This window comes from Thalassophryne amazonica, chromosome 4 (genome assembly GCF_902500255.1).
Source record: "Thalassophryne amazonica chromosome 4, fThaAma1.1, whole genome shotgun sequence".
NCBI classification, from domain to species: domain Eukaryota; kingdom Metazoa; phylum Chordata; class Actinopteri; order Batrachoidiformes; family Batrachoididae; genus Thalassophryne; species Thalassophryne amazonica.
The window spans coordinates 73,206,568-73,233,789 of NC_047106.1; the positions used below are offsets into that span (position 1 = coordinate 73,206,568).

At 40.8% G+C, this 27,222-nt stretch overlaps 1 protein-coding gene across 1 annotated transcript in view; it reads right to left on the bottom strand.

Annotated features, from left to right (window-relative positions):
• serpini1 (serpin peptidase inhibitor, clade I (neuroserpin), member 1) overlaps positions 1-23,635 on the bottom strand; it is a 76,125-nt gene extending 52,490 nt beyond the window's left edge. Inside the window, exon 1 of the mRNA XM_034168120.1 lies at positions 23,538-23,635. The gene's annotated coding sequence lies outside the window, so the exon portion shown is untranslated. The remainder of the gene's footprint in view (positions 1-23,537) is intronic.
• Between the last annotated feature and the right edge of the window lie 3,587 nt (positions 23,636-27,222).

Genomic DNA, 27,222 nt, shown 5'->3' on the forward strand with positions numbered 1-27,222 from the left:
TCTAACTCTCTAAACATTTTACTTGTCGAAATTATTATTATTTTAAGCAATATTAGTAGTTGTAGTAAAAAACAGCTTCAAAACTGGACCTTTAATCTAGGGGTGTTGTGGGGGAGGGGGGCACATCCCTGCCCCACGCCCCCATTCCATCTGGATTCGCCCCTGCTTTGGCGTTTGAGCACAAAGAATGGATAACATTTATTTATGCAGAAAACAGGACCAGATTTACAGGTAAGAAAGTTTTATTGCGTTTTCACATCATGTGGTCCTCAGAAAGAGAGTTTAGGTGCATTTGAGTGGAAAATAGTGTTAGTTGTTGACGCGTCGCGAAGTATCAGCTGTTTTTAACGAGACGATACGGAGCGGCTCAGCTCAGAATTCTAAATAAAGGAGGGGAAAAAGTATAAAAATGTCTTTGTAAAGCTCAGTGCAGGTGTGCTGATCACCGCGCTTTAAGAGGTGAGGACGAGTCGAGCAGCTGCAAAAAACCGTGGATGAAAAGCTCACAGCTCGCTGAAAGTGTGCAGTTCAGTCGAACCCCGACCTCCTGCCCACAGACCAAGTTTAATGCTGCTGTCGACCCACAATGAAAAATAATAGTAACGCACAGTGACATGGAGAAGTAACTTTAATCTGATTACTGATTTGGAAAGATTAACGCGTTAGATTACTCGTTACTAAAAAAAGTGGTCAGATTAGAGTAACGCGTTAGTAAGTAACGCATTACCGGCATCACTGGCTACCAGTACCAGGATAATTTCAGTGGTGAGGAGTTAGCAATAGACATGTCATCACAATCACATTACTGTTGTTTTCTCACAGTAAGAGAGCTTGTATTTGTTCATGAGTTTCTAAGGTGACTGGGCTTCAAACATGCCCAACAGACAGCCTGAAACAAGCAAACACCTGGATATTTGGAACCGGTGTCTCAACGAGATGAGCTACACGTCAAGAGGAGCTCCACCGCACAGTTGTGCATGCGCACGCATGCACAGTTCTCTCTACCCCGGACATTAACACCTCCCCCGTCGGGTTTAGCCATCTCTCTTTACCGCACTCCTGCGCATGCGCAACTCTTTCTACTCTGGAATTTAACAACTCACCCATAGAGTTGAGCTCCCCCACCGAAGAAAACCCATGCAAGTTTTGTCTTTCCATAAAAATACAGCAATAAGCGTCTTATCAATCTTAAAAAGTAAAGATTTGCATGTACACACTGTCTTTAAAGCAGAATATTGTCATTAGATGACAATAGTACAACAGTACATTTTACTGTGGGCTAAAACTAATATTTTTATTGTGATGAACGATTATCGCAATAAAAAAATAGCCTCCAGGTTAAGAATACTTATCTTTTTATAGTGAGCACATTTTACACATTACTGCATTTGGATTAACAATTTATATGTTTATTTGCCCATCAAAATAAACTAACTTTGTTAAGTATCATATATTCAGTGAATGAAAGTGAAACGTGATAGGGAGCTCAACTCGTCGGGGAGGTCATCTCGACACATGTAACTGTCGATTTACGCTACGAGGAGCTCATCTTGATGGTGCAGCTCATCTCAACAGAACACCGGGCCAGAAGAGCAGAAGGAGTGATTCAAGCGAAGAGCGTGCGTCTCATTGTTCGGGCGTACAGGTGATGCAGAGGAGGTCATTGCCCCAACAGGAGCGGCGCTGGTAAAAGGGGCAGAGAGCAGTTTAATCAGTCAAGTCTCACAATAACACATGAAGGATATCATTATTTTTCCTTTTGCATGAGGCAACACAGCTTCAGCTGACAAACCGGCAAAACAGGAGTTATTAATGGTCCAGTCCACGGCAGAGAAATGTTGAGGGCCGCTTTGGTGGAATAAAGTACGTCAACGAGGAATGAATAAAAACTGCCCAATGTAAAATAGCTGACGATTCTTGTTTCTAACCCACAACAAAAGACAAGCGTCCCAGTTAGCAACTTTAATCATCAGATAGGTGAGTCAGGTTCAACATCTTTAATTGGCTTTGAGGAAGGCTGATAAATAAATTGTGGATCCAGTGCTTTTGATTAGAGATCCAGCTGCTCCTGATTCGGAAAATCTGAATGAAAGCTTGAAATCTGAGTCTTCCTGGTAGAACTTGCGCTATGCTACATGTGTTTTATGAGTGAGAGTGTCTTACCTATTAAATGCGAGTGGAGTTAAAAACAGGTGACACTTTTACTTTGTGATCAACAGAAAAATACTGCTTGTTTTTATTAAATTGGTTGTACAGTCAGCGACAAAGCTCCAATATCACTTGAACTGAAACAGAAAAGTTCGCTGAGTTTTCACCAACTACAAAATAAAAATTGCGTTGCTATGCAGGTTACATGGCCAGTGTCCCAGATATCCAACTTCCTCCACAGTGTGTTCACAATACCATTGATGAGGCTCTTTTTTTTGTCTCTATTGTAACAGATATTATGTAGGAAGTGATATAATTCAAAAAATATTTTATTCAATTACCAAATCTGCAATACGGTTGTCCTGGGAGGACTCAAAAAAAAAAAAAAAAGAAAAAAAAAAAGTAATTTGATGTACAACTTTTTTGTAAATATGATTTATAATGTACAATCTTTAGAAGTGTATTATCAGTGTTGGGCAAGTTAATTTACAAAGTAATTAGTTATAGTTGCTAGTTACTTCTCCCAAAACATAACTGGGTTAGTCAGTTAGTTACAGCATTATGTAATTAAGTAGTTACTAGGAAAAGTATCTATCGCTTTTTAAGTGTTTGATTATTTATGCACAATTAAACTCACTGCCCCAACCCTCTTTAATAGAACTTTAAATTCAACTGTATGTTCAATTAATTGTAATAAAACTGACTATTAAATAAGTTTAATGCATTAAATGTACACTTAATAGAATTCATAATTAACAGAAAAGAATGTACACTAATCTACACTATTTTGTATTGCTGTGGGACAATGTGAGACAAGACACCTATCAAATTTAATATATTACTGTAAATATTATCATTACTATGTTTATAACAGTAGAACAATCAAACATAATAGATAGACATTTTTGATAATACGACACGACTGGCCATCAAAAAAAATCATTCACATGTACATTCTTGCCTTTTATCTCAATGAGGGGAAAGTAATGTCTACAGCTGAAAAACACCAATGTTGCATGTGTGTCTCTGTTGTTTGTGTGTGAGCGAGAGTGTGTGGTTTTGTATTTGTGCGTGAACTCCTGCCACCTCTGCACCTGGTTAGCTAACCATGAAATTTGACGTTTCCTTCACCAAACACCACCACTTATGCTCCACCCCTCCCTCCCCCTTACCAAAGAAAAGGAAAGAAAAAAAAGAAGAAAATGCAGCTTACGGAATTGCATTGCTTTCACTGGAATAAAAAAAAAATAATAATAAGACCCCTGATCTCGTATTCTAATCCAATTAAATTTTTTCGGAAATCTAACTGGTTAAGTGTGTGAGATTTCAGACTGTGGCAAAATATTCGACCGTTTCACATTTGGATGTATTACTCTGTGCCCTGACTGGTGTTCTGACAAGATGTCATTCCTGTCGAATGTCATTCCTTTCCTGTCCTTGCATGTGCAATATTGTCAGGACATGGAACTGTGGATTTATGCGATGATATGCACAATTCGGCAGAATTGCTGCTAGCTGTTAGATGAGAGCAAGAGAAAGTCGCATACCGCTGCCGCCAAAATGGGTGAATTTAAGCTACCATATGAAAGTATTGATGTGGATTCTGATACAGAATTACTGTTTCACATTTGATGGATTTAATGGCTTTTCACATTTAATAGATTACTCCGCATCCTGACCGCTGTTGGAGCAACGCCGCCTCATGGTAAGCCTTGCTGACTGAATTACCTACAGAAAAATAAACAGTGCAAATGATGGAATTGGATTACAACCCCTGGCAAAAATTATGGAATCACCGGCCTCAGAGGATGTTCATTCAGTTGTTTAATTTTGTAGAAAAAAAGCAGATCACAGAAATGACAACAAAACTAAAGTCATTTCAAATGGCAACTTTCTGGCTTTAAGAAACACTATAAGAAATCAAGAAAAAAAGATTGTGGCAGTCAGTAACGGTTACTTTTTTAGACCATGCAAAGGAAAAAAATATGGAATCACTCAATTCTGAGGAAAAAATTATGGAATCACCCTGTAAATTTTCATCCCCCAAATTAACACCTGCATCAAATCAGATCTGCTCATTGACATTGACCCTATGCCATGACATTGACCCTATGTGTCTTTTTGCAAGGAATGTTTTTGCAGTTTTTGCTCTATGGCAAGATGCATTATCATCTTGAAAAATGATTTCATCATCCCCAAACATCCTTTCAATTGTCCAAAATATCAACATAAACTTGTGCATTTATTGATGATGTAATGACAACCATCTCCCCAGTGCCTTTACCTGACATGCAGCCCCATATCATCAATGACTGTGGAAATTTACATGTTCTCTTCAGGCAGTCATCTTTATAAATCTCATTGGAAAGGCACCAAACAAACGTTCCAGCATCATCACCTTGCCCAATGCAGATTCGAGATTCATCACTGAGTATGACTTTCATCCAGTCATCCACAGTCCACAATTGCTTTTCCTTAGCCCATTGTAACCTTGTTTTTTTTCTGTTTAGGTGTTAATGATGCCTTTCGTTTAGCTTTTCTGTATGTAAATCCCATTTCCTTTAGGCAGTTTCTTACAGTTCGGTCACAGACGTTGACTCCAGTTTCCTCCCATACGTTCCTCATTTGTTTTGTTGTGCATTTTCGATTTTTGAGACATATTGCTTTAAGTTTTCTGTCTTGACGCTTTGATGTCTTCCTTGATCTACCAGTATGTTTGCCTTTAACAACCTTCCCATGTTTGCATTTGGTCCAGAGTTTAGACAGAGCTGACTGTGAACAACCAACATCTTTTGCAACATTGCGTGATGATTTACCCTCTTTTAAGAGTTTGATAATCCTCTCCTTTGTTTCAATTGTCATCTCTCGTGTTGGAGCCATGATTCATGTCAGTCCACTTGGTGCAACAGCTCTCCAAGGTGTGTTCACTCCTTTTTAGATGCAGACTAACGAGCAGATCTGATATGATGCAGGTGTTAGTTTTGGGGATGAAAATTTACAGGGCGATTCCATAATTATTTCCTCAGAATTGAGTGAGTCCATATTTTTTTCCTCTGCTTGGTCTAAAAAAGTAACTGTTACTGACTGCCACAACCTTTTTTTCTTGATTTCTTATAGTGTTTCTTAAAGCCAGAAAGTTGCCATTTGAAATGACTTTAGTTTTGTGTCATGTCTGTGATCTGCTTTTTTTCTACAAAATTAAACAACTGAATGAACATCCTCCGATGCCGGTGATTCCATAATTTTTGCCAGGGGTTGTAGAATGGGAATAACCCCCTTGTGTCTGATGATTTGCAGATGTTCATGCTGTTATATAGTCACAAATATTTTTTTTGCCAGCGACGCATAAGCGGAGCCAGTAAAGCTCCGCTTACACTATGTTGTTGAAGAGCTTGATTCAGAACAATACTGTGCAGCGCTTTTTTGGATCTGTCCAGAGCTTTTGACACAGTCATCCATGGAAAGTTGTGTCAAAGGCTTAAGGACATTGGTTTCTTTTGGTTTTTAAACTATTTGACTGGTCGAAAACAATGGCCATACATTGTGTTATATGGATATAACAAAAGGAGTCCCCCAAGGATCAATTTTAGGAACTAATTTGTTCAACATTTACATAAACAACCTGAGTCATGATCTTAAAGATGCAGCTATGCATCTTTATTCTGATGATTCTGTGATATACTGTCATTCCAAATTAGAGCTTAACAATTGGTACAGAAACATTTGTCTGCCATTACAGAGGTCAGACATTTCCTGTAGTTCTTGACCAAGTTTTCACACACTGCAACAGGGATTTTGGTCCACTCCTCCATACAGATCTTCTCCAAATCTTTCAGGTTTGGAGTTTCAGCTCCCTCCAAAGATTTTCTATTGAGTTCAGGTCTGGAGAGGCCACTCCAGGACCTTGAAATGCTTCTTACGGAGCCCCTCCTTAGTTGCCCTGGCTGTGTGTTTGGGGTCACTGTCATGCTGGAAGACCCAGCCATGACCCACCTTCAATGCTCTTACTGAGGGAAGGAGGTTGTTTGCCAAAATCTCACAATACATGACCCCATCCATCCTCCCTTCAATACGATGCAGTCGTCCTGTCCCCTTTGCAGAAGAGCACCCCCAGAGTATGATGTTTCCACCTCCATGCTTCACGGTTGGGATGGTTTTCTTGTGCAGGGGGACCTTGCTGCCCCGCAGGATTTTAAACCATGACAGCATCATGTGTTACTAATGTAATCTTTGTGACTGTGGCCCAGCTCTCTTCAGGTCATTGACCAGGTCCTCCTGTGTAGTTCTGAGCTTTCTCAGAATCATCTTTACCCCACAAAGTGAGATCTTGCATGGAATCCCAGACTGAGGGAGATTGACAGTCATCTTGTGTTTCTTCCACTTTCTAATAAATAATCATAACAGTTGTTGTCTTCTACCAAGCTGCTTGCCTGTTGTCCTGTAGTCCATCCCAGCCATGTGCAGGTCTACAGTTCTGTCCCTGGTGTCCTTGGACAGCTCTTTGGCCTTGGCTATAGTGGACAGGTTGGAGTGTGATTGATTGAGTGTGTGAACAGGTGTATTTTATACAGGTAAAAAGTTCAAACAGGTGCAATTAATACAGGTAAAGAGTGCAGAATAAGAGGGCTTCTTAAAGAAAAATTAACAGGTCTGAGAGCCAGAATTCTTCCTGGTTGGTAGGGGATCAAATACTTATTTTATGCAATAAAATGCAAATTAATTATTTAAAAATCATACAATGTGATTTTATGGATTTTTTTTTTTTTAGATTCTGTCTCTCACAGTTGAAGTGTATCTACGATAAAAATTACAGACCTCTCTATTCTTTGTAGGTGGGAAAACCTGCAAAACAGACAGGGGATCAAATACTTATTTCCCCCACTGTAAATCTAAACAAGGACAGGTCATCGAATTTGTAACAACTTATATATACCTAGGGGTACACCTTGATGATGCTTTGACCTTCAAGGGACATACTGAAAACCTTTTGAAAAAGTTAAAAATTAAACTAGGATTTTTTTTTAATTGAAACAAGTTACGTTTCTCGCATCAGGCCAGAAAGCAGCTGGTGTCTGCTACTTTTATGAGTGTTTTGGACTATGGAGACATTGTCTACACGGATGCCTCTGACAGCTCTCTGTGCATGTTAGATGCTGTGTATCATGGAGCTCTCAGATTCATCATCGACAGAAAATTCTCTACTCACCGCTGCACCCTGTATTCATTGGTAAAGTGGCTCTCACTGCACATGCGCAGGCTTTTACACTGGTATTTATTCATTTATAAATACTCCATCTGGTGCCATTTTACTTGTCATGTTATTTTATACGCAGGACAAACTATCGCAGCCTTTGCTCCCAGTTTCTTTTAATGTCCCTGCAGTGTGCACAGAGCTGGGGGAAAAGGATTTTTCCTTCTCAGGCCCGTCCACCTGGAATACACTTCAGCAGGACCTGAAACTGTCCAATCTGGCTGCATTGGGATAATTTAGAGTTTTATTAAAACATTTAGAGAATGTGTCTATAGGAAACTGTTGTTTTAGTTAGATATTTTATTTAATGCTGTTGTATTTGTGATATTTTATCTAATGTTGTAATACTGTTTTTTGGAAATGTAATTTGTATATGTGACACAGGTCTCTCTTGCAAATGCGGCGTTGAGTCTCAAGGGACTGCCTGTATCACACACACACACACACACACACACACACACACACACACACACACACACACACACACACACACACACACACACACACACACACACACACACACACACACACACCTTCAACCGCTCAGTCCAATTAAGAGTCGTGAGGGGCTGGAGCCTATCCCAGCAGTCAAAAAGCTCAATTTGCGACCATATAACCAGCATGAACGTCCGCAAATCATTAGACACAACAGGGTTATTCCCTAAATGATGAGACAAGATCTTGTTATTGCAAGATCAGGCATCTCCTGATATCATAATTATGAGATTAGGTGTCTAACTTTTTTAAAATTCAGCTTCATGTGCTTTTGTACTTCCAATCCCTCAGTGAAGACAAGCATGAGAATTCCCCGTCATAACTGAAAATCAGCCGATTTGTAAACGCTGACAGTGTACTGTGATTGCACACAAAGTGTGGATTTCCCCCTAAGGTGTTCCTGGATGAATTAAATTCCTCCAGGGAGGGGCACGGGCACCCAGACTGACATTTGTATAAAAAAAGCTTTTCAGCCTACCATCCCTGGTTCCCAAGACCAGGCACCTAAGTGGCTCTACTGTATTCTACGCTTCTTTTTTTTTTTAGATATACCTTAGTATACACTAGTAGAGTTCTACCTTACAACTGGAATGTATTATAGAAGACATACCTTACTGAATGTTCATGTGCCCAGCAGGGGGTTAGCACCTCTTTGTCCCTGATTATGATAGGTGCCACAATGACCACTGCTTTGCTCAGAACCATATACTGCACACCCAGAAAGAATATGAAATTACCCCAGGGAGGGGCACAGGGCATCTCACCAAATGAGACGTCCTCCGTTTTTTGTGAATTACATTGATCTTGATGTGCAGCTGGCTGCGAGACGGAAGTTTAGGAATCGTCAGCAAATTACTACGGTGAAAGGAAATACTTTGATAAATACTCAATATCACAGTTATGGTTTGTAGTGCCACCAAACTCACATCACACATCACTGAGCTCCTTCTGGTTGTACTACAGCATTTAGATTGGAAAAATGTAGCATTATATCATTTTGAAGACTTTCTGTTGTAATAAATTTGAATAAAATCTCAATAACTTTTTATTCATAGCCTGTAATGCCACCAAACTCAAATCACACATCAATGAACTCCTTCTGGTTGTACTACAGCTCTCAATTTGGAAAAAGGTCAGTGTGAAAATTGTGGAAAATTTTTCAATCTTCAATAGCGTCATTGTTACACAAAATTCACCGCACACATGAATGTCTCCTGCTGGCTATACTACAGCACTCAGGCTAGAAAAAGGTCATAACAATGATACTATTGAAAATTTAACAATGAAAAATTCTCCAAACTTTTTCATGACATTTTTCCAAACTACAATACTTATAGAACCGATTTCTTAAGAATTACGATATGTATTGAACTGGTATCCAAATATTGTGATATGCATCATATCCAGAGATAAGTCTATCATCCCAGCCCCACTAATTATATTTATCATCTATTTTATTTGTATTAATCAACTTGTTTAGTTTACAAAAACATCAGAAAAGAAGTTTCATCAGAGTTTTTTTCTCTCAAAAATTCTTGAAAGGGTAGTTGTAAAACAGCTAACTGATCATCTGCAGAGGAATGGTCTATTTGAAGAGTTTCAGTCAGGTTTTAGAATTCATCCTAGTACAGAAACAGCATTAGTGAAGGTTACAAATGATCTTCTTATGGCCTCGGACAGTGGACTCGTCTCTGTGCTTGTTCTGTTGGACCTCAGTGCTGCTTTTGATACTGTTGACCATAAAATTTTATTACAGAGATTAGAGCATGCCATAGGTATTAAAGGCACTGCGCTGCGGTGGTTTGAATCATATTTGTCTAATAGATTACAATTTGTTCATGTAAATGGGGAATCTTCTTCACAGACTAAAGTTAATTATGGAGTTCCACAAGGTTCTGTGCTAGGACCAATTTTATTCACTTTATACATGCTTCCCTTAGGCAGTATTATTAGACGGTATTGCTTAAATTTTCATTGTTACGCAGATGATTCCCAGCTTTATCTATCCATGAAGCCAGAGGACACACACCAATTAGCTAAACTGCAGGATTGTCTTACAGACATAAAGACATGGATGACCTCTAATTTCCTGCTTTTAAACTCAGATAAAACTGAAGTTATTGTACTTGGCCCCACAAATCTTAGAAACATGGTGTCTAACCAGATCCTTACTCTGGATGGCATTACCCTGACCTCTAGTAATACTGTGAGAAATCTTGGAGTCATTTTTGATCAGGATATGTCATTCAAAGCGCATATTAAACAAATATGTAGGACTGCTTTTTTGCATTTACGCAATATCTCTAAAATCAGAAAGGTCTTGTCTCAGAGTGATGCTGAAAAACTAATTCATGCATTTATTTCCTCTAGGCTGGACTATTGTAATTCATTATTATCAGGTTGTCCTAAAAGTTCCCTAAAAAGCCTTCAGTTAATTCAAAATGCTGCAGCTAGAGTACTGACGGGGACTAGAAGGAGAGAGCATATCTCACCCATATTGGCCTCTCTTCGTTGGCTTCCTGTTAATTCTAGAATAGAATTTAAAATTCTTCTTCTTACTTATAAGGTTTTGAATAATCAGGTCCCATCTTATCTTAGGGACCTCGTAGTACCATATCACCCCAATAGAGCGCTTCGCTCTCAGACTGCAGGCTTACTTGTAGTTCCTAGGGTTTGTAAGAGTAGAATGGGAGGCAGAGCCTTCAGCTTTCAGGCTCCTCTCCTGTGGAACCAGCTCCCAATTCAGATCAGGGAGACAGACACCCTCTCTACTTTTAAGATTAGGCTTAAAACTTTCCTTTTTGCTAAAGCTTATAGTTAGGGCTGGATCAGGTGACCCTGAACCATCCCTTAGTTATGCTGCTATAGACGTAGACTGCTGGGGGGTTCCCATGATGCACTGTTTGTTTCTCTTTTTGCTCTGTATGCACCACTCTGCATTTAATCATTAGTGATCGATCTCTGCTCCCCTCCACAGCATGTCTTTTTCCTGGTTCTCTCCCTCAGCCCCAACCAGTCCCAGCAGAAGACTGCCCCTCCCTGAGCCTGGTTCTGCTGGAGGTTTCTTCCTGTTAAAAGGGAGTTTTTCCTTCCCACTGTAGCCAAGTGCTTGCTCACAGGGGGTCGTTTTGACCGTTGGGGTTTTACATAATTATTGTATGGCCTTGCCTTACAATATAAAGCGCCTTGGGGCAACTGTTTGTTGTGATTTGGCGCTATATAAAAAAAATTGATTGATTGATTGAGTGAAAAGGAAGTTTCCCAGAGCTTAAAGCAGCTTAAAATGCCTTTTCCAAAAATTCAGTGCTATTCTGTTAATGTCCATATCTTATGTAGAATTGAAATTTAGTTTCAACTAAGGCACTTAGCTCTTAATCATTTAAAGACATTTAAAAAAAATCACTTAAAAACAAGTTTTAAACAGACTTAAATATGTTTGACACACTTTAAAATGAGGCAGAGAAGAGTGCATACTCTTCTTCCACTGATGCAGGAATACTGATTAAAGCCACTACCAGACAGGTGAGAGTAGTTTAGATAAGCATTTCTCCCAGCTTGCCTCTATATACTAATCTAAGAACTTTAATAAAACTACAAAACGAAAGAAACTATAGGGCAGTTTGGATTCACAATGCATGTGACACTGTGTATTATAGTGCTCGGTTGAAAAGATCGATTCTCTGATTTTAAATTCCTTCTCATTTTAATTCCCACAGATCGATGCACACATCCAAAGATCGATTTAAAAAATTTTGCATAATGGGTTTTAGCTCACATTGGAAAAACATTCCATCTGATCGCAATGCATTTCTATTAAAAACCCCTCACATATACCGGTCAAAACATTCTGAACATGTCCAGTAACAGAGGTATGAAATGAAGTTCTGCACTGACACTCACTGATTCGAGGAAAGTTGGTACTGCATTTCCTTGATTAAAGGCCTGGCTGTTTATTTTTTCAAACCGTGCTCAGACATGGGACATAAATGGAGCAGGGCATAATTCAAGGCTGGTGATTACACTATGTAACACAATTTTTGTTCCTGGCTTCTAAGTGTTATATTTCAACTGCTTATGTCTAAAGTCTATGGAACAATGACTACATTCAGCACAAACTTTGATTTTATTTTTTTTTACGTTCTAGAAAGTTCTAAAAGTTTCTTGAAATTTCTAGATAATTCTGGAAACTTCTAGAAAATTCTGGACAGTTCTAGCAGTTAAAGAATATTCTAGAAGACTACTCAGTAGTAGTGAAGGTGAATCGAGAATATTCTTGAAAACAGACAAATTTCAAAATATCATTGTCCTGATCACAGAAGCAAAGTTTCTGTGGAATAACAGCTATTTTCTATTTATTTAAGGCATAACAGGTTAGGAAAACACACTGTGTACCCAGGAACAAAACAAAAATAAAAAATTGTTACATAGTGTAATTAGCAAAATGCTGCTTGTTCCCTGCACTGTAATTTGGTGTTAGGTTTTACACAAATCCCTGGGTGTAATGAACCAAAATGCTTTAGATCAGAGCCCTCTGCAGGGCTGCGAACCCTCTCCCGCAGCATGATGTGCACCTGCTAAATGACTCAACTCAACCTTTATTTCTAAAGCATGTTTAAAACATAGCAGTCGACCAAGGTGCTGTACGAGGTCTGTCCAAAAAGTAACGGACCTTTTTATTTTTTTCAAAAACTATATGATTTGAATCACGTGTGATTGCATCAGCCAAGCTTGAACCTTCGTGCGCATGCATGAGTTTTTTCACGCCTGTCGGTTGCGTCATTCGCCTATGGGCAGGCTTTGAGTGAGCACTGGTCCACCCCCCTCGTTGGATTTTCATTGTCAGGGAAATGTCAATGATTTGGAGCTTTGCTGCATCAAATTTTTCCAGAAACTGTGAGAGACAGCCAGGTGGACACCATACGCTAAATTGAGATGGCTTTTAGGGACGATTTTATTGGGATCACACAGATTGAGGAGTGTTACAGCCAGTTTAAAGACCGCCCACAGCGGCTGAGAGCACGCCGCGTTCCGAGCGGCGATCGACAGGCTCAAATGACCAGATAATTTCCATACTGAATGCTATGTTGATCCGGGACGTCGTCTGACTACCACAGAAATGGCAGAAGACGTGGACATCAAGACTTTTTCGGCACATTCCACTGTTACAGGAGTTTTTGTCATGGAAAGAGGAGCGGAGGAATGCGCCATCGTGCCGCGAATGGCGCGGCACAAAACCACCTCCGTGTTGGTCTCACAGGATGGCTTTCAGACGGCTTTCGGTGGCTTTTCAGTCGTGTGACTATCCGAGAAATTGTGCATTAGCTGGACATGCCAGAACATGTCCTGTGAGGCTTCATCACGGCATTGCTTTGCGCCATGCGGCTCCGTCCCGACGCGCGAATTCCTGTGGTTTTGTCCCGTGCCATTCGCGGCACGATGGCGCATTCCTCCGCTCCTCTTTCCATGACAAAAACTCCTGTAACAGTGGAATGTGCCGAAAAAGTCTTGATGTCCACGTCTTCTGCCATTTCTGTGGTAGTCAGACAACGTCCCGGATCGACACAGCGTTCAGTTTGGAAATGATCTGGTCGTTTGAGCCTGTCGATCGCCGCTCGGAACGCGGCGCGCTCTCAGCCGCTGTGGGCGGTCTTTAAACCGGCTGTAACACTCCTCAATCTGTGTGATCCCCATAAAATCGTCCCTGAAAGCCATCTGAATTTAGCGAATGGTGTCCACCTGGCTGTCTCACAGTTTCTGGAAAAATTTGATGCAGCAAAGCTCCAAATCATTCAGACATTTCCCTGACAATGAAAATCCGACGAGGGGGGTGGACCAGTGCTCACTCAAAGCCTGCCCACATGTGAATGACGCAACCGACAGGCGTGAAAAAACTCACGCATGCGCACGAAGGTTCAAGCTTGGCTGATGCAATCACACGTGATTCAAATCCATATAGTTTTTGAAAAAAATAAAAAGGTCTGTTACTTTTTGGACAGACCTCGTACATAATTAAAAAAATTGGGAACCAAGTTACCCCCAATTGTAAATAAATGAATTAGAAATAACAATAAAATTACAACAGGCAATAAAACAGATAAAAGACAAAGTAAAATAAAGAGTAAAAAGTAGTAGGAAATAATTTAATTTGATTGAATTTATTTTATTTACAGAGCGCCAAATCACAACAAAGCTGCCTCAGGCGCAATGCTTAAGTAAGATCTAACCTTACCAAACCCTAGACTCTAGAGCAAGCACACAGGCAACAGTGGTAAGGAAAAATTCCCTCTGATGATATTGAGGAAGAAACCTCAAGCAGACCAGACTGAAAGGGGTGACCCTCTGCTTAGGCCATGCTACCGACACACTAGACAAATATACAGGACTCAGACCGCAAAAGGCTGTGATTTGTCACTTTTACATTTTCACTCCTTCCTCTCCCATCATATTTTAAAAGTTTTTGCAGTGCACACACCAATGTATTATGTGGCATGTATTAGGGATGGACAGGAAGGGGAGTATAGGAATCTGGTGAAGGACTTTGTTGAGTGGTGCAGGGCAAACCACCTGCAATTTAACACTTCTAAGACCAAGGAGATGGTGGTGGATTATAGGCAGTCTAGATCCCCTTCACTCCCAGTCTCCATTGAGGGGGTCAATGTGCAAGTTGTTCAGACCTATAAGTACCTGGGGCTGCACTTGGACAATAAACTGGACTGGACAGCTAACACAGATGCACTCTACAAAAAAGGGCAGAATCAAATGTATTTTCTGAGAAGGCTGGGGTCCTTTAACATCTGCAGTAAACTCCTACTGATGTTTTATCAGCCTATCATCACCAGAGTTCTCTTTTATGCTGTGGTATGCTGGGGCGGCAATGCCAAGAAGAGGGACACTGGACATATTGACAGACTGGTGAGAAAAGCTGGCTCTGTGGTTGGCACTGAGCTGGAGTCCTTAACATTGGTAGCTGAGAAAAGGACCCTCAGCAAACTCCTGTCAATCATGGACAATAAGCGCCACCCCTTACACAGCACACTAAACAAGCAGAGAAGCCTGTTCAGTGGTAGACTGGGCTCTCTGTTATGTTCAACAGACAGGCTGAGGAAATCCTTGGTTCCCTGGGCCATTTAGCTTTTTAACTTTTCCCTGAAGGGGCAGGGAAACATGGATTATTGGGTTTTAGTTCCTGACTTTTTTATATTTATTTATTTATTAGAATTTTAAATTTTGGGGGGGAGGTAATGGTCTAGTGGTTAAGGTGTTTGGCTTGAGTCCAGAAGGTCATGGGTTCAAATCCCTGCCTGACTGGAAAATCACTAAGGGCCCTTGGGCAAGGCCTTTAATCCCCTATTGCTCCCAGTGTGTAGTGAGCACCTTGTATGGCAGCACCCTGACATCGGGGTGAATGTGAGGCATAATTGTAAAGTGCTTTGAGCGTCTGAAGCAGATGGAAAAGTGCTATATAAATGCAGTCCATTTACCATTTTGCGTTGCAATTAGTGTTTCAAAGATTCATCCCTATAGACCTATAGTATGGACACATTGACCCACCCTTTGCACTGCTCCCCTACTGGTGCACTCACAGTGACTGAACACGGAATGTACCCTCACCATGAATGTCCACTCTATTGGTGTTGGTGCTTTTTCCTTGTCCTTGCAGGGGTCGAATTAGTACATGCATGTGCTAGTTTGTGCACGTATTATTCGAGCGGTGCACATACTTTTATACTGCACTAGCACTGGTGCAAGTAACTTTATCCAAGTTTTATCAGCTATAAGCATTGTAAAACAATGTTTTACGATGTTTGTGTGAATGAACCAATAAAGGAATAAATAAGGAAAAAAACAATTTCCAGTGTGTTGTCTTCGTCTTCCCTGCATTTTATGACTCTCACACACGGAGCGAGTTGATGTGCTCTATTTGTTGTGGAAAGCTGACAAACGTCACCAGCGGCGCCGTCCCTGGGTTCACAACATCTTCATGAGACGTTTCCAATTTGGGGAGTTTCATTATTTGCTGCAGGAGCTGCAGCAAATAACTGGAGCTGTAGGAGCTCCCGGATCTATTTGCTGTCTGGTTACATACTGCAAATACCCATGGACGCGCACGCACGCACGCACACATGCGCACACACACTCCCATATGCCCCCAGACAACAAAACAACCCAATCTCTCTCTATTGATATTAGTATACAGTACATATTTTACATTTAAACAATTTTTGTGGTGCATAAGATATCTTGTTTTTTTGTGGTATACAGTAGCTCTGTTGGAGGACCCCCAATTTTGTTGTACCCCCCTCCACCCCATACAATAACAATAAAGACTATTCTATTCTTTTAATATTAAAGTCGGTGTAAATTGTTGGAATTCCCATTTTTTGTTGTCTGCATCCCATCAGAGTCTATTTTCCCCTCTTTGCCATATGGTCACTCACTCACCTTCATCCGCTTATCCCGGATTGGGTCACAGGGGCAACAGCTCCAGTAGGGGACCCCAAACTTCCCCTTCCCGGGACACATTTACCACCTTTGACTAGGGGGATCTGAGGCGTTCCCAAACCAGTGTGGAGATATAATCTCTTCACCTAGTTCTGTGTCTCCCCTGGGGTCTCCCAGCTGGACATGCCTGGAACACCTCCCTAGGGAGGCGCCCGGGAAGCATCCTTACCAGATGCCTGACATTAGGGCAGTGTGGTGGTCAAGTGCTTCTGTCGAGATCAGAAGGTTCCCAGCTCAAAGTCACCCCTGACCATTCTCTATGTAATATGAGGTTGTGACAGGAAGTGTATCTGATGTAAAACAACAAGTAGATCCATCTTGGATCTGTTGTTGCTACCCCAAGTGAAAATAGGGAGAAGCTGATGGACTTACTATTTAACCTGCGCCCATTATTTTGACTTTTGCGGGGTGGATATAGAAATACTGCATTTTTCTCATTTATTGATCATTTTTGAGATGAGAGATGAGATATATTTTATAGATCTCACAGTGGAGAAATTATGTTTACACTCCAGTTACCTCAGACAGCAATTAGTCTACAATTATTACTTGTTTACTGTAATAATGGCACACATCAGAATTAAAGACAGCACATACACATTTGACATTGTTTATGTGCACAAGATTTAAAGAAGTCTGTTATCCGAATTGAGGCAAGTGGGTGAAGGTCACGCAGCAGCCCCGAGTTGCGTCACCGTCAGCTTGGGGGGGGGGGGGGCAGCTGCAGCTAAAACCACGCCGCCCCCTCAGAAGGGAAGGGATGACGTGAGCAGAAGCCGGAGTAGGAGGTGTGTGATGGGGTGGGGAGAGGGAATGGAACATGCTTCAGTCCTGTGAAACAGTTTAATCCCTTTGTGAGTTGAGATAAGAAAACAGCCGAATGTTCACTAAGGCCAGACATTCCTCTGGAGGAAAACAGTAAGGCAATTTGTCCTTCAGGCCTGATAAGCCTGCCGTGTTGTGGTTGAGCAGTGAAAAACACTTTTTACAGCTTCCCTTGAACAACCAAATCTCAATTATGAATTAAGAATACTCCCAATTATGAATTAAGAATATTCCCCGGCCTTCGAAATCTTCACCTTCATCTGCAAGGCGCGCATCTGCTCCAAGATGTCATCAAATTTGCGTCTAAGTTCAAGCGTCATCGCAGTCTGAGAATGCACAGCCTTGCCCACCTTGTTCCTCATGACGGACAAGCGAGGGTCCGTGGTTTTTGATCAGGGCAGCACATAAGCCACAAAGTACCAGCCCTGCTACCATAAGACCAAATATGAATAAATCCTCAACGTCCTCAACAGAGACAGGCGCAAAGCATGCCACATGCCACGACCCCCAGGAGTCGAGAACATAGCCCGCAGGATACGTTCCATCTGGGCAGGTAGGATCCCCCGGTCCTGACCTTCTTCTAGAAAAGATGGTGTCAATAGTGTTCAGAGACCAGCTGATCAATTCCATGGTTAATTCAATAGTAGTCCAATAGATCCAGTATCCAACATAATTTGAGGAATTCACAGTCTGGTGAAGTAGGGACTTGAAGGTTAAAGCAGAGAGCAGAGATAAGGGAGAGTGGAGGAGATGCGACCGCCCTCGGAGTCCCAAGCTGATAATGAGATAAAATTATTGATTCCAAAAAAAATCTGATTCCCAGCTTTGATCCATGTAAAAACTGGATGACTAATTCAATTATTGTGCTATGTGGAAAATCAAAATAGAGTGTAGTATTAAAATAACAATGTCTATATTATGGAACAGACACATTACCGCAAAGCTGGGGCTATCATATGTACAGCATTCCATCTTTCCATAGCCAGAGTGACATTTCAGGTTCATTTGTAGGCTGTTTTAATCAGTTAAGAACATTTTAACACACAGGTGTGTGTTACTGTCTTTAAATATTATATATATATATATATATATATATATATATATATATATATATATATATATATATATATATATATACACTCAACAAAAATATAAACGCAACACTTTTGGTTTTGCTCCCATTTTGTATGAGATTAACTCAACGATCTAAAACTTTTTCCACATACACAATATCACCATTTCCCTCAAATACTGTGCACAAACCAGTCTAAATCTGTGATAGTGAGCACTTCTCCTTTGCTGAGATAATCCATCCCACCTCACAGGTGTGCCATACCAAGATGCTGATTAGACACCATGATTAGTGCACAGGTGTGCCTTAGACTGCCCACAATAAAAGGCCACTCTGAAAGGTGCAGTTTTGTTTTATTGGGGGGGATACCAGTCAGTATCTGGTGTGACCACCATTTGCCTCATGCAGTGCAACACATCTCCTTCGCATCATCCGTGAAGAGAACACCTCTCCAAAGTGCCAAACAGCAGCGAATGTGAGCATTTGCCCACTCAAATCGGTTACGACGACGAACTGGAGTCAGGTCGAGACCCCGATGAGGACGACGAGCATGCAGATGAGCTTCCCTGAGACAGTTTCTGACAGTTTGTGCAGAAATTCTTTGGTTATGCAAACCGATTGTTCCAGCAGCTGTCCGAGTGGCTGGTCTAAGACGATCTTGGAGGTGAACATGCTGGATGTGGAGGTCCTGGGCTGGTGTGGTTACACGTGGTCTGCGGTTGTGAGGCTGGTTGGATGTACTGCCAAATTCTCTGAAACGCCTTTGGAGACGGCTTATGGTAGAGAAATGAACATTCAATACACGAGCAACAGTTCTGGTTGACATTCCTGCTGTCAGCATGCCAATTGCACGCTCCCTCAAATCTTGCGACATCTGTGGCATTGTGCTGTGTGATAAAACTGCACCTTTCAGAGTGGCCTTTTATTGTGGGCAGTCTAAGGCACACCTGTGCACTAATCATGGTGTCTAATCAGCATCTTGATATGGCACACCTGTGAGGTGGGATGGATTATCTCAGCAAAGGAGAAGTGCTCACTATCACAGATTTAGACTGGTTTGTGCACAGTATTTAAGGGAAATGGTGATATTGTGTATGTGGAAAAAGTTTTAGATCGTTGAGTTAATCTCATACAAAATGGGAGCAAAACCAAAAGTGTTGCGTTTATATTTTTGTTGAGTGTATATATAGCACGTTTAACTGAAATGTATTTTCCATGGGGAGCAGGAAGTGCATAAAAATGCCACTTTTTTGTTAATTATCCCACTGTCTGAGAAAAAAAATGGACAGCCCACTTTGTACATTTATGTATTTATTTATTTATTTTACTTATCCTTCGGCGACCAAACATGAATTAAGACTAAACAAAAGGATAAATGTGTGAATAAATAAATGGATACAAGTACAAGCCCAGTTCCAATGAAGTTGGGACATTGTGTAAAATGTAAATAAAAACAGAATATAATGATTTGCAAATCCTCTTCAACCTATGTTCAACTGAATACACCACAAAGACAAGATATTTAATGTTCAAACTGATAAACTTTGTTTTTGTGCAAATATTTGCTCATTTTGAAATGGATGCCTGCAACACGTTTCAAAAAAAAGTTGGGACAGTGGTATGTTTACCACTGTGTTACATCACCTTTCCTTCTAACAACACTCAATAAGCTTTTGGGAACTGAGGACACTAACTGTGAGTGTTATGAATGGGTATACAAGTAAAATGAGTATCCTCAAAAGTCTCAGCCGTTCACAAGCAAAGTTGGAGTGAGGATCACCACTTTGTGAACAACTGTGTGAAAAAAATAGTCCAACAGTTTAAGAACAATGTTTCTCAACATTCAACTGCAAAGAATTTAGGGATTCCATCATCTACAGTCCATAATATAATCAGAAGCTTCAGAGAATCTGAAGAATGTTCTACACGTAAGCGGCAAGGCCAAAAACAACACTGAAGGCCGGTGACCTTCGATCCCTCAGGCACTGCATTAAAAACCGACATCAATTTGTAAAGATCTTACCGCATGAGCTCAGGAACACTTCAGAAAACCATTGTCAGTTAACATAGTTCATCGCTACATCTACAAGTACAAGTTAAAACTCTTAGATGCAAAGCGAAAGCCATACATCAACAACATCCAGAAAGGCCACCACCTTCTCTGGGCCCAAGCTCATTTGAAATGTACAGATGCAAAGGGGAAACGTGTGCTGTGGTCTGATGAGCCCACATTTCACATTGTTTTTGGAAATCACAGACATCATGTTCTCCGGACAAAAGAGGAAAAAGGCCATCCATATTGTTACAAGTGCAAAGTTCAAAAACCAGCATCTGTGAAGGTATGGGGGTGTGTTAGTGCCCATGGCATGGGCAACTTACACATCTGTGATGCACCATCAATGCTGAAAGGTACATCCAGGTTTTGGAGCAACACATGCTGCCATCCAAGCAATGTCTTTTTCAAAGACATCCCTGCTTATTTCAGCAAGACAATGCCAAGCCACATTCTGCACGTGTTACAACAGTGTGACTTCGTAGTAAAAGAGTGCAGGTACTAGACTGGCCTGCCTGCAGTCCAGACCTGTCACCCATTGAAAATGTGTGGCGCATTATGAAGTTCCCAAATGCTTATTGAGTGTTGTTCGAAGGAAAGGTGATGTAACACGGTGGTAAACATTCCACTGTCCCAGCTTTTTTGAAATGTGTTGCAGACATCCATTTCAAAATGAGCAAATAATTGCACAAAAACAATAAAGTTTATCAGTTTGAACAATAAACATCTTGTCTTTGTGGTGTATTCAATTGAATATAGGTTGAAGAGGAATTGTAAATCATTGTATTCTGTTTTTATTTACATTTTGCACAACGTCCCAACTTCATTGGAATTCGGGTTGTATGAAAGTGTAAATAAATGTCTAAATGCATATATAGGGGTCATAAAGTACAAATAAATGCACGAATATACAGGGTTCTAGCTAGGATAAAATTTTAGCATAGTGGTAATGTCGAGGAGCGAAGCGACCGAGGGGGGTAATGGTGCGGAAGGGGGGAAGCTTTTGAAAATTGAAGCTAAAAATTGGCCATTCTAGGGGTACCCAAAGGGGAAAAGCCAGGTACGATAGCCCAAGTCCCTTTATCATGTCCAGAAGGCTGGGGAAGTTTGTTGAGTAGGCAATCTCATTCTGGGTTTGCCAGTACATGGCCCTCAGTGAGGCAGTCGGAGTCCGTGGACATTTTTAAGTCAAGACTTAAAGCCTATTTTTATTCTCTTTCTTATGAGGAGTTTTTCCTTTGTTATGTTTTATTCTTTTACTTCTGTTTTTAATTAGGTATTTGAAATTTTTATTTTTATTTATTTTGATTTTTTTTATGTTGAACTGTTGTGTGTGAGGCACCTTGAGACAGCTTTTGTTGTAATTTGGCTCTTTATAAGCTGATTAAATTGAAATTGAACAACATTTTATTGAGTCTTAAAATAAATAAATATGAAATTGGTTACTGGATCCTTAAACTCTGGACCTAATAAACTCTACATGGTGGATCCTTGATCTCTGGACATAAACAGAAATAAAATCTGTCAGTTTTTGTCAAAAGCATTTCCTTTCAGACATTATTATTGGCATGAATGTCTTTCCATACCTCTGAGCTGAGCTCTTGCAGCTCTGCTGCAGGTCAGGTTTATAAAGAATGCAGGATGTCTCATTTTGGGAGAAAAAAACGTTTTCATCGATTGTAGTTTGTCTGTATTGCAACAATTGTAAGAGGTGTCATTTTATTTAAAGTGGCAATTCATTTTAAAGTTATTAATTCCAAGCGGACTCTGTCTCAGCAGAGAGCAGAGAAGCAGAGAAGCATTGCTTCGATTCACGTTTCAAACTGGAGTCGTGCTGCAGAAACGGCTGATTACAGACGCTGTATAGAAAATAAGCGTAACGGTCCAAAATTATAGCATAATGGGTCGTAACGCAAGTTTGTGCTAGCTAGAACCCTGATATATGTATTAAAGTTTAAAAAAATGCCTAAATCTAATCATATAAGTATAAATAAATATTTAAATGTATAAACACATGTATTAAAGTACAAATGGATATACAAATAAATGTTAAAAACAAATGTGTTTATACATTCATGTACTTATTTAGATTTAATTCATTTTTCATGCTCCATACTCAACAATTTCTATTGCCTTCGTAACAGGTTGTGCAGGTTCTTCACAGTCTGAGCTTTGTTTTTTGCAGAAGTTGTGGAAACGTGGCTGAGTGTGCCAAAGATGTGATATGACCAAGGTTGGAAAAAGATGAACTAAGGAACAGTTTTATTGTTTTAATGAGTAAAACTAGTTGGTAAGCATGGTTAGTGCACTTCCTTCCAAAACAGGAGATTCCCAGGTCAAGACTACCTATGGCTATTCTCCATGTAATGTGGAGTTGCATCAGGAAGGGCATTTGGTGAAAAACGTGTGCCAAATCAACATGCATATCCGTATCTGATCTCCTATGGCAAAAAAACAGAGAAGCTGAAACAACTTACTCATGAGTAAAATTACTTCCATAGCCCTTCGGGGTCAGTGTGCAACCCACTTTATATAGGTAGGTATCAAAGACAAATACATGGAATTAATATATTTATAACTGCAGGAAAATTTAATTCAGCTCCCTTCCTTGTTCCTGCTGACAGAACATGCCGAACCTGATAGGACTATTCATCTCCAGCATGACCACACACAGACATGAAGAAATAACAAGTGGGGTGTGTGTGTGTGTGTGTGTGTGTGTGTGTGTGTGTGTGTGTGTGTGTGTGTGTGTGTGTGTGTGTGTGTGTGTGTGTGTGTGTGTGTGTGTGTGTGTGGTGGGGTTGGTGGTGGAGAAGACCACTGACTCACTGCGCCTTTGTCGTTATTTCAAGGACAAGAGCCACAATGCAAGCGATCTTTAAGTGAAACAACAGCAACATACAAGCCAACAGCAAACAAAATCAAAGAGCACTGGTTGATGCACGCGGATGGAATGAATACCGACATATGTGAGCAATGTGCATCCACACCCAGCCCACTTTAGTGTTAAAAATCCTACACACGCTCAGCGTCGCATCAAAAATACCGTTTCTTAAAACAGCTTCATGAAAACAGCCTGCAAATCCTTATATGGAGATGAAAAAAATGTTACTGTTGAAAAATTATTGTTTGTATAGTTTTTTTTTTTTCACGAGTAGAGGGTTTTAATGACGGAGTAAAGAGGCTCTTACCGTTTAAAAGGTGTTGTGGATAATTGTGTGCCGTGTGTGTATCTGCTGCTCTGCAGCTCACTGCCTGTTCATCAGCCTCAGACCACGCCCCCTCCACCTCTATTGGTCCAATGAACGCCGGACACAGAGTGTCAGTGTGGGAATAAACTCACTGTTGGTAAAATGTATGTGAATATTGCTTTTGTAAAGAATGCACATTATATCAAATTGAATTTCTCTGGAGAGCAGTCGCTTTAAAAACTGTCATACTTTGTCAGTCCACACGTTACACAGAAACACTTTGCTGACTTCAGACCATTTTATGCTTAAAGGGGTCATATTTTTTTCAACATCCTATTAGTTATTTACTGTACTGTCAAACACAATTTACGCCTGAAAGACCTTGTTTTTGTACTTTTGTGACATATGTAACAGAAATGACCAGAGAGAAGGAGCGTGCCAAGCAACAGCCCCAATCTGTTTAATGCAAAAGATACAGAAAGAACACAATGGCTATATACTTTTTTAAAACATCTTTTGAAACAAATGTCAATACATGTTTTAAGACAGCTACAGTCAAGTCCATAATTATTTGGGCAGTGACACAATTTTTTTTTTTTCAACTCTGAGCAACACCACAATTCAAACAAAACATTCAAATGACATTCAAACAAAACAATCAAGATGTGTTTGTAGTGTGGCCTGTGGTGGGGATAAATAAAAATATTGGATTGAAAATGCGGGAAATACAGCCATTTTGATATTTGTTGACATAATCACTATGGCAGATGAATTAAGGGAATATAGACTGAAACATGTATTCTGCGTTCTGCTGTTGGGAAACGTAGAGCAGTGTAAATGCTGCCAGAAGACCCACAATTCAGCATCTCTCACAGTCAGCTAATTGACTCCAGCCATGTACATAATCCAAAACAGATGCCACCATTAATTATCACCAGAAGCCAAGAGGACACGTGCACATCCTTTAAAAGCTTCACTGCCCAGTCACATCTTGCTGCTCTTCAGTTCTCCACTTGATGCTCACTTCACACCTGATGAAGACGTTGGTGCGGCTCTTCCTCAAACCCCAGGTGCAACACGCCCAGAACACTCTGCAGTTTGCATATCGGGCAGGTGCTGGTGTAGAGGATGCCATCCTCTGCCTGCTACACCGAATCCACTCACAACTAGATAAAGGAAACGCCATAGTGAGGATTCTCTTCCTGGACTTCTTGAGTGCCTTCAACACCATCCAGCCCCTTGTGCTTCAGGACAAACTGAACAAGATGCTAGTGGACCTCTGTCTGGTCACTTGGATCTCCAGCTACCTTATGAACAAGCCGTAGTATGTCAAGCTGAGTGACACCATGTCTGACACTGTGATCAGCAGCACTGGAGCACCACAGGGCATGGTGCTAGACCCTCTTCTCTTCACCCTGTACACCTCTGACTTCTGCTACAACTCTGAGCTGTGTCACATCCAGAAGTTCACAGATGACACAGCCATTGTTGAATGTATCACAGATGATAGAGAGGAGGAGTACAGGAGCCGAGTGAAGGACTTTGCTGCCTTGCGTGACACAAACCATCTACAGCTCAACACCTCGAAGACTAAGGAGCTGGTCATTGACTTTGGAATGTCCAGACCAAGACTGCGATCAGTTCTGATCGAGAGAGCTGAGGTGGAGGCTGTGGATTCCTACAAATACCTCAGGCTGTGGCTGGGCAACAAACTGGACTGGACAATCCACCCCAACCACCTGTACAGGAAGGAACAGAGCAGGCTGTACTTCCTGAGGAGGTTGCGGTCATTTAACATCTGCAGGAAACTTATGTGGATGTTCTACCAGTCCCCAGTAGCCAGTGACGCCTTTTACACCGTGGTGTGCTGGGGGGAGCATTGCATCCAAGAAGGACACCTCCAGACTGGACAAACTGATCAGGTGGGCTGGCTCCATGTTTGGCATGAAACTGGACTCTCTGGTGACGGTAGCAGAGAAGAGAACACTGGACAAACTGCTGGACATTATGGACGATGGCAGTCATCCTCTGCACACCGTCATCAGGAACCAGAGGAGCCTCTTCAGCCACAGATGGCTCCTTTCCAAGTGCAGGACCAAGAGACTGAAAAACTCCTTTGTCCTTCAGGCCATCAGACTGTAAAACTCCTCACTGGGGGGGGGGGGGGGGGGGGGGGAGTAACAGGAAGACAGAGGATGGGAATGAGAGCAACAGTAGTAGTCAGTAAACCAGCAGCGATCAGTATGTCTGGTATTTATATTTACATTTCCAAATTGTTTTTTTGTTTTTTTTGCTTTGACATTTGATACTCTGTGTGTTTCTTACCCTGTGTGCTTCTATACAATACTACTGGAACCTCAATTTCCCTGAAGGAGTCTTCCCAAGGGATTAATAAAGTTGTATCTGATCTCTTCTGTAATAAAGTATTTTCTTTAACCCATCGAGTCTTCTGATAGACTGAATAATTTCGGAGTCACTGAACCGTTGTTTCTGTGCAGCGTTGGACTGATTAAATATGACAGTCATTAAAGCTACTGCTCTCCAGAGGATTTATTGCCTGCCTTGACAATCTTTCTTAGTTGGCATGCAAACATGAGGAAAATAAAATTTTGGAAATGCATGAAAATTAAAAACAGCCAGCTGTATTGCTGACCTTACCACACTATCACATCAGGAGGAGAGAAAGTGGAATACTTGCAGTTCTGCTTTCAATATTTCAAGCAGAAATGTTCATAATTTATGCAGACCAAATACTGATATCTTTTGTGGGTGATTTGTTTGGAAAGGGTATAAAAAAATAGGCAACTGATACTGACACACACACACACACACACACACACACACACACACACACACACACACACACACACACACACACACACACACACACACACACACACACACAAGAATCAACTAATCAATACTCTGTTCACTAAAGTTGGCTGTCCAAAATTTGAACTTGTCTGAGATATACTGATTTAGGATGCCCAGTTAAAATTTGGTGAAAATTCCAAAATTATATTATTAAAATTATCATATGCTCAAGCTGATGTGACTGACACATGCACAGACACTTGTGAGGGTTACTAAGAATACATATACAGGTTTTACTTTTGGTGATAACAGCACATACAGTTGTATGCAAAAGTTTGGGCACCCCTGATAATTTTCATGATTTTCCTTTATAAATAATTGGTTGTCTGGATCAGAAGTGTCAGTTAAATATATCATATAGCAGACAAACACACTGATATTTGAGAAGTGAAATTAAGTTTCTAGTATTTACAGAAAGTGTGCAATACTTATTTAAACAAAAATTAGGCAGATGTATAAATTTGGGCACCCTTGTCATTTTATTATTTAGCACAAATTACTGGAACACAGAATTGGTTTGGTAAGCTCAATGACCCTTGACCTCCTTACACAGGTGAATCCAATCATGAGAAAGGGCATTTAAGGTGTCCATTTGCAAATGTTTCCCCTCTTTGCATCTCTTCTAATGAGTGGCAACATGGGAGCCTCTGAACAACTCTCAAATTACCTGAAAAGAAAGATTGTTCAACATCGTGGTTTAGGTGAAGGATATAAAAAGCTATCTCAGAGATTTCAGCTGTCAGTTTCCACTGTGAAGAACATAGTGAGGAAATGGAAGACCAGAGGCACAGTCCTAGTTAAGGCCCGAAGT